Genomic DNA, 7,559 nt, shown 5'->3' with positions numbered 1-7,559 from the left:
TCTCTCTGTGTCTCTCTCTCTCTCATATTTTTTTTTTATATTTTAATAGTACAGGCGTTTTCGGTCACGGTGATCCCCATAACGTTTATATTTGTTATTTAGGTATTTTTTTTTTATTATATGAAAAGAGGGGTGATTTAAACTTTTATATATATTTTTTATATATTAACTTTTTAAATATTTCTGTAATGATTTTCAAGCTTATATATGAGCCTATAAATTTTTTTTTTTCATTTTGTACAATTATGCGTTTGACTGTCAATTGCTCATTTCTTATGTTGGCCTGCCATCTGGTGGCCAAAATAAGAATTGCAGCAAGACTCATAGTATTCAGAACAACAACCGACAGCCCCATTGGCCGCAGGTGGTGTCGGTAGGAAGGCCCGGAAGTGTGAGCTTGAACACAGCATCTAAAGCCTTTAATTATCGTGATCGGCATTATTGCCAGTCACAGTAATTAACCGCAGGTCTTTGCTTTTTGAAACGGCAGACTTGTCGGCCTTGACGCCTGCTGCATGTTCGAACATCGCTCCAGTGCCATACATGTACAGCGCTGGTAGCAAAAGGGTTAAAGGAGTTATCTGAGAATTTATATTGATGACCTATCCTCTGGAAAGGTCATCAATATCAGACCTGCAGGCTATCCTGGAATCGGCTCTTAGAATAGGACGGCACTCCGTAAGTGCCGCCGCCTCTTCGTAGGCCAGTGATAAAACGCGCAGCCACTATACAATGTACAGCGAAGTTCTTGGAAAGCTGCAGGAGCCGGTTGCGCTCACCAGAGCTCTGGTGAGTGTGGCAGATCCCTATAACAGGTGATGATGATGACGACGTATCCTGAGGATCGGTCATCCAAATCTGGATAACTCCTTTAAACATCTCTTCTTAAGACTAAAGCCTCCATATGTCTAATCAAACTTCTATAACGATTTTATTTTTATTTTCAATGATAGGTCCACTTATTACCTAGAGAAATAAAAAAATGCGGCAGCACCCTGCAAATCAGATAAAGTACAATAATTCCTTATTCACAAATATTATAGTGCTAATGCTACGCTTATTTATAAAGTGAGATGCTTGGCCAATGCATTTTGTACAAAACCATCTGAGCCCGTTTGCCGAACGTCAATGAATGTAGTGAGAGCAGGCTACAGCTTTATACTGAAACTAATAAAAATCAGCCTATGGGGCAGACAGGCTAATCAGGAGTGCACAACTCGCTGGAGTGCCACATTTCCAGCGCTGTAAATCTGCAAAGAAAAGGGGGTTAGTCAGCACCTCCCAGTGCGCATGTGCACGCTGCCATGGCAAAGACCTAGAGGAAAAAAAAGACAATGCAGCAGCACCCTGCAATTCAGTCGTGCACTCCTGATTAGCCTGTCTGCCCCATTGGCTGATTTTAATTAGTTTCAGTATAAAGCTGTAGCCTGCTCTCCCTGCATTCATTGGAAGCTGTCTGGTACAAGGAAAGGTATAGAGTAGGCTCGGCATGCATGTTGGAACCTGCATCCCTTGTGATGGAGGCCATTATGGCACCAAAAATGGTAAAAGGCAGAGTGGATCCAACACTTCCTGAACTTTATGGCGCATAACAGGTAGAATTTAGTGTTAGGACCTGTCTTACAGAGATCGCCTCGACGTTCAGCAGACGGGCTCAGATGGTTTTGTACAAAATGCATTGGCCAAGCATCTCACTTTATAAATAAGCAAAGCATTAGCACTATAATATTTGCGACTATGGCATTATTGTACTTTATCTGATTTGCAGAGTGCTGCTGCATTTATTATTTATTTTTCTTCTTCTCTAGGTCTTTGCCATGGCAGCGTGCACCTGCGCACTGGGAGGTGCTGACTAACCCCCTTTTCTTTGAAGATCCACTTATTACCTACTATGTAGTAGGTTTCCCACGTGCTTTTAAAGGGGTTATCCCATGACAAATATTGTGGATAAGTGTCTGATTGGTATGGTCTATCTCAGCGACCAGCTTAGTGTAGTATTACATGATGGCTCTTGAGGAGGAGGTGGTTCCTGAGCCTGGCCTCATCTCTTACACCTCCAATATGCCCTTTTAGAAAACAGGAACAAGGGTTGCTGCCTTCGTGAGACAACCCCTTTGTGCACTTGACGTAGTAGTACATCATGGTGCGAGGGTAGTCCCTGCAACCAACCATTCTGTTGGCAGGTGCTTAAAGGGGATTTTTTCTTTTTCTTTTATTGATGACCTATCCTCAGTATCTGATTGTTGGGGGTCTGACACCCAGTCCCTAGTCGATCAGTGGTGTGAGAAGGCACTGAGGCTCCTGTGAGCACCGTGGCCTTCTCTCTGCTTTTCTTAAGCCAGGAAGACACGTTCATCAGTCACAAGGCCTATGAGTAGAGTTGAGCGAACACCTGGATGTTCGGGTTCGAGAAGTTCGGCCGAACTTCCCGGAAATGTTCGGGTTCGGGATCCGAACCCGATCCGAACTTCGTCCCGAACCCGAACCCCATTGAAATCAATGGGGACCCGAACTTTTCGGCACTAAAACGGCTGTAAAACAGCCCAGGAAAGGGCTAGAGGGCTGCAAAAGGCAGCAACATGTAGGTAAATCCCCTGCAAACAAATGTGGATAGGGAAATGAATTAAAATAAAAATTAAATAAATAAAAATTAACCAAAATCAATTGGAGAGAGGTCCCATAGCAGAGAATCTGGCTTCCCGTCACCCACCACTGGAACAGTCCATTCTCCGATATTTAGGCCCCGGCACCCAGGCAGAGGAGAGAGGTCCCGTAACAGACAATCTGGCTTCACGTCAGCAGAGAATTAGTCTGCATGTCATAGCAGAGAATGAGGCTTCACGTCAGCCACCTATGCAACAGTCCATTGGCATATATTTAGGCCCAGCACCCAGGCAGAGGAGAGAGGTCCCGTAACAGACAATCTGGCTTCATGTCAGCAGAGAATCAGTCTTCATATCATAGCAGAGAATCAGGCTTCACGTCAGCCACCAGTGCAACAGTCCATTGGCATATATTTAGGCCCAGCACCCAGGCAGAGGAGAGAGGTCCCGTAACAGAGGATCTGGCTTCATGTCAGCAGAGAATCAGTCTGCATGTCATAGCAGAGAATCAGGCTTCACGTCACCCACCACTGCAACAGTCCATTGTCATAAATTTAGGCCCAGCACCCAGGCAGAGGAGAGAGGTCCCGTAACAGACAATCTGGCTTCATGTCAGCAGAGAATTAGTCTGCATGTCATAGCAGAGAATGAGGCTTCACGTCAGCCACCACTGCAACAGTCCATTGGCATATATTTAGGCCCAGCACCCAGGCAGAGGAGAGAGGTCCCGTAACAGAGGATCTGGCTTCATGTCAGCAGAGAATCAGGCTTCACGTCACCCACCACTGCAACAGTCCATTGTCATAAATTTAGGCCCAGCACCCAGGCAGAGGAGAGAGGTCCCGTAACAGACAATCTGGCTTCATGTCAGCAGAGAATTAGTCTGCATGTCATAGCAGAGAATGAGGCTTCACGTCAGCCACCACTGCAACAGTCCATTGGCATATATTTAGGCCCAGCACACAGGCAGAGGAGAGAGGTCCCGTAACAGACAATCTGGCTTCACGTCAGCAGAGAATTAGTCTGCATGTCATAGCAGAGAATGAGGCTTCACGTCAGCCACCACTGCAACAGTCCATTTTCATAAATTTAGGCCCAGCACCCAGGCAGAGGAGAGAGGTCCCGTAACAGACAATCTGGCTTCATGTCAGCAGAGAATCAGGCTTCACGTCAGCCACCAGTGCAACAGTCCATTGGCATATATTTAGGCCCAGCACACAGGCAGAGGAGAGAGGTCCCGTAACAGAGGATCTGGCTTCATGTCAGCAGAGAATCAGTCTGCATGTCATAGCAGAAAATCAGGCTTCACGTCAGCCACCACTGCAACAGTCCATTTTCATAAATTTAGGCCCAGCACCCAGGCAGAGGAGAGAGGTCCCGTAACAGACAATCTGGCTTCATGTCAGCAGAGAATCAGTCTTCATATCATAGCAGAGAATCAGGCTTCACGTCAGCCACCAGTGCAACAGTCCATTGGCATATATTTAGGCCCAGCACACAGGCAGAGGAGAGAGGTCCCGTAACAGAGGATCTGGCTTCATGTCAGCAGAGAATCAGTCTGCATGTCATAGCAGAGAATCAGGCTTCACGTCACCCACCACTGCAACAGTCCATTGTCATAAATTTAGGCCCAGCACCCAGGCAGAGGAGAGAAGTCCCGTAACAGACAATCTGGCTTCACGTCAGCAGAGAATTAGTCTGCATGTCATAGCAGAGAATGAGGCTTCACGTCAGCCACCAGTGCAACAGTCCATTGGCATATATTTAGGCCCAGCACCCAGGCAGAGGAGAGAGGTCCCGTAACAGACAATCTGGCTTCATGTCAGCAGAGAATCAGTCTTCATATCATAGCAGAGAATCAGGCTTCACGTCAGCCACCAGTGCAACAGTCCATTGGCATATATTTAGGCCCAGCACCCAGGCAGAGGAGAGAGGTCCCGTAACAGAGGATCTGGCTTCATGTCAGCAGAGAATCAGTCTGCATGTCATAGCAGAGAATCAGGCTTCACGTCACCCACCACTGCAACAGTCCATTGTCATAAATTTAGGCCCAGCACCCAGGCAGAGGAGAGAGGTCCCGTAACAGACAATCTGGCTTCATGTCAGCAGAGAATTAGTCTGCATGTCATAGCAGAGAATGAGGCTTCACGTCAGCCACCACTGCAACAGTCCATTGGCATAAATTTAGGCCCAGCACCCAGGCAGAGGAGAGAAGTCCCGTAACAGACAATCTGGCTTCACGTCAGCAGAGAATTAGTCTGCATGTCATAGCAGAGAATGAGGCTTCACGTCAGCCACCAGTGCAACAGTCCATTGGCATATATTTAGGCCCAGCACCCAGGCAGAGGAGAGAGGTCCCGTAACAGACAATCTGGCTTCATGTCAGCAGAGAATTAGTCTGCATGTCATAGCAGAGAATGAGGCTTCACGTCAGCCACCACTGCAACAGTCCATTGGCATATATTTAGGCCCAGCACACAGGCAGAGGAGAGAGGTCCCGTAACAGAGGATCTGGCTTCATGTCAGCAGAGAATTAGTCTGCATGTCATAGCAGAGAATGAGGCTTCACGTCAGCCACCACTGCAACAGTCCATTGGCATATATTTAGGCCCAGCACACAGGCAGAGGAGAGAGGTCCCGTAACAGAGGATCTGGCTTCATGTCAGCAGAGAATCTGTCTGCATGTCATAGCAGAAAATCAGGCTTCACGTCAGCCACCACTGTAACAGTCCATTGGCATATATTTAGGTCCAGCACCCAGGCAGAGGAGAGAGGTCCCGTAACAGAGAATCTGTCTTCATGTCAGCAGAGAATTAGTCTGCATGTCATAGCAGAGAATCAGGCTTCACGTCAGCCACCACTGCAACAGTCCATTGGCATATATTTAGGCCCCGGCACCCAGACAGAGGAGAGGTTCATTCAACTTTGGGTAGCCTCGCAATATAATGGTAAAATGAAAATAAAAATAGGATTGAATGAGGAAGTGCCCTGGAGTCCAATAATATATGGTTAAGAGGAGGTAGTTAATGTTTAATCTGGACAAGGGACGGACAGGTCCTGTGGGATCCATGCCTGGTTCATTTTTATGAACGTCAGCTTGTCCACATTGGCTGTAGACAGGCGGCTGCGTTTGTCTGTAATGACGCCCCCTGCCGTGCTGAATACACGTTCAGACAAAACGCTGGCCGCCGGGCAGGCCAGCACCTCCAAGGCATAAAAGGCTAGCTCTGGCCACGTGGACAATTTAGAGACCCAGAAGTTGAATGGGGCCGAACCATCAGTCAGTACGTGGAGGGGTGTGCACACGTACTGTTCCACCATGTTAGTGAAATGTTGCCTCCTGCTAACACGTTGCGTATCAGGTGGTGGTGCAGTTAGCTGTGGCGTGTTGACAAAAGTTTTCCACATCTCTGCCATGCTAACCCTGCCCTCAGAGGAGCTGGCCGTGACACAGCTGCCTTGGCGACCTCTTGCTCCTCCTTTGCCTTGGCCTTGGGCTTCCACTTGTTCCCCTGTGACATTTGGGAATGCTCTCAGTAGCGCGTCTACCAACGTGCGCTTGTACTCGCGCATCTTCCTATCACGCTCCAGTGCAGGAAGTAAGGTGGGCACATTGTCTTTGTAGCGTGGATCCAGCAGGGTGGCAACCCAGTAGTCCGCACAGGTTAAAATGTGGGCAACTCTGCTGTCGTTGCGCAGGCACTGCAGCATGTAGTCGCTCATGTGTGCCAGGCTGCCCAGGGGTAAGGACAAGCTGTCCTCTGTGGGAGGCGTATCGTCATTGTCCTGCCTTTCCCCCCAGCCACGCACCAGTGATGGACCCGAGCTGCGTTGGGTGCCACCCCGCTGTGACCATGCTTCATCCTCATCCTCCTCCACCTCCTCCTCATCCTCGTCCTCCTGTAGTGGGCCCTGTCTGGCCACATTTGTACCTGGCCTCTGCTGTTGCAAAAAACCTCCCTCTGAGTCACTACGAAGAGACTGGCCTGAAAGTGCTAAAAATGACCCCTCTTCCTCCTCCTCCTCCTCCTGGGCCACCTCCTCTTCCATCATCGCCCTAAGTGTTTTCTCAAGGAGACATAGAAGTGGTATTGTAACGCTGATAACGGCGTCATCGCCACTGGCCATGTTGGTGGAGTACTCGAAACAGCACAACAGGGCACACAGGTCTCGCATGGAGGCCCAGTCATTGGTGGTGAAGTGGTGCTGTTCTGTAGTGCGACTGACCCGTGCGTGCTGCAGCTGAAACTCCACTATGGCCTGCTGCTGCTCGCACAGTCTGTCCAGCATGTGCAAGGTGGAGTTCCACCTGGTGGGCACGTCGCATATGAGGCGGTGAGCGGGAAGGCCGAAGTTACGCTGTAGCGCAGACAGGCGAGCAGCAGCAGGATGTGAACGCCGGAAGCGCGAACAGACGGCCCGCACTTTATGCAGCAGCTCTGACATGTCGGGGTAGTTGTGAATGAACTTCTGCACCACCAAATTCAGCACATGCGCCAAGCAAGGGATGTGCGTCAAATTGGCTAGTCCCAGAGCTGCAAAGAGATTTCGCCCATTATCACACACCACCAGGCCGGGCTTGAGGCTCACCGGCAGCAACCACTCGTCGGTCTGTTGTTCTATACCACGCCACAACTCCTGTGCGGTGTGGGGCCTGTCCCCCAAACATATGAGTTTCAGAATGGCCTGCTGACGTTTACCCCGGGCTGTGCTGAAGTTGGTGGTGAAGGTGTGTGGCTGACTGGATGAGCAGGTGGAAGAAGAGGAGGAGGAAGCCGAGAAGGAGGAGGTGGCAACAGGAGGCAAAGAATGTTGCCCTGCGATCCTTGGCGGCGGAAGGACATGCGCTAAACAGCTCTCCGCCTGGGGCCCAGCTGCCACTACATTTACCCAGTGTGCAGTTAGGGAGATATAGCGTCCCTGGCCGTGCTTACTGGTCCACGTATCTGTGGTTAG

Source organism: Bufo gargarizans, chromosome 4, assembly GCF_014858855.1.
Source record: "Bufo gargarizans isolate SCDJY-AF-19 chromosome 4, ASM1485885v1, whole genome shotgun sequence".
Taxonomy (NCBI): domain Eukaryota; kingdom Metazoa; phylum Chordata; class Amphibia; order Anura; family Bufonidae; genus Bufo; species Bufo gargarizans.
Note: the sequence above shows the minus strand (reverse complement) of the source record.